Source organism: Octopus bimaculoides, chromosome 25 (genome assembly GCF_001194135.2).
Source record: "Octopus bimaculoides isolate UCB-OBI-ISO-001 chromosome 25, ASM119413v2, whole genome shotgun sequence".
NCBI lineage: Eukaryota > Metazoa > Mollusca > Cephalopoda > Octopoda > Octopodidae > Octopus > Octopus bimaculoides.
Window position 1 is genome coordinate 8741434 of NC_069005.1, and position 1034 is coordinate 8742467.

A 1034-nucleotide genomic window follows, 5' to 3' on the forward strand; every position below is an offset into this window, starting at 1 on the left:
ATATATATATATATATATATAAAGAGATATAGACAGAGAGACTTGAATAATCAAATTCATCATCATTTTCCATCCATTTTCCATACAGGCATGTGTTGGACTGTTTGACAGGAGCTGTCCAGGGTCCAAGGTCCAGTTGTCTGTTTTGGTATGGGTTCTATGACTAGATGCCCTTCCTGGGTGCTTTTTATGTGGCACCAGCACAGGTGCTTTTGTTTGGCACCAGCATGGGTGCCTTTATGTTGCAGCTGCATGGGTGCTTCAACGTGGCACGAGTGCTTTTTATATGACACCAGCTTGTGCAAGCTCTCAAGAGAAAGACCTCTCAGCTGAGAGAGGGATGTAGAGCACACACCTGTATGTATGTATGAATGGCCACAGTTTTTACTTACCTTGATGTGTCTTCTCAGGCACAGCAAACTGCCAGAAGTCTTGGTCCCTTTTCATCTCTGTGGGACTTCATGTCTGAAGATTCTTTCTCAATACTTTGTCCCACATCTTCCTGGGTGTACCCCTTCCACAAGTACTCTCCAAAATTAGAGATTGGCACTTCTTTGTGCAGCTGTCCTCATCTATATGCATTGCATGACCATACCAGTGCAATCTTCTCTCTTGCTCACTTCATCTGATGCCTCTTATACCTGTATTTTCTCTCAAATCATTTACACTCTGTCGCACTTAGTCACACAGGCAATCATAAATTCATATAGACACACACGTCTAAGTATATATCAATGTATATATGTGTGTATATATATATATGCATATATATGTGTGTATATATATATGCATATATGTGTGTATATATATATGCATATATATATGTGTGTATATATGTGTATATATGTGTATATATATATATATGTAAATATATGTGTATAAATGTATATATATATGTATGTATGTATATATGTATATATATATGTGCATATATGTACATGTATATATTTATTTATGTATGTATGTATATATGTGTGTGTGTATATATGTACATGTATATATTTATGTATGTATGTACATATATATAAATATAT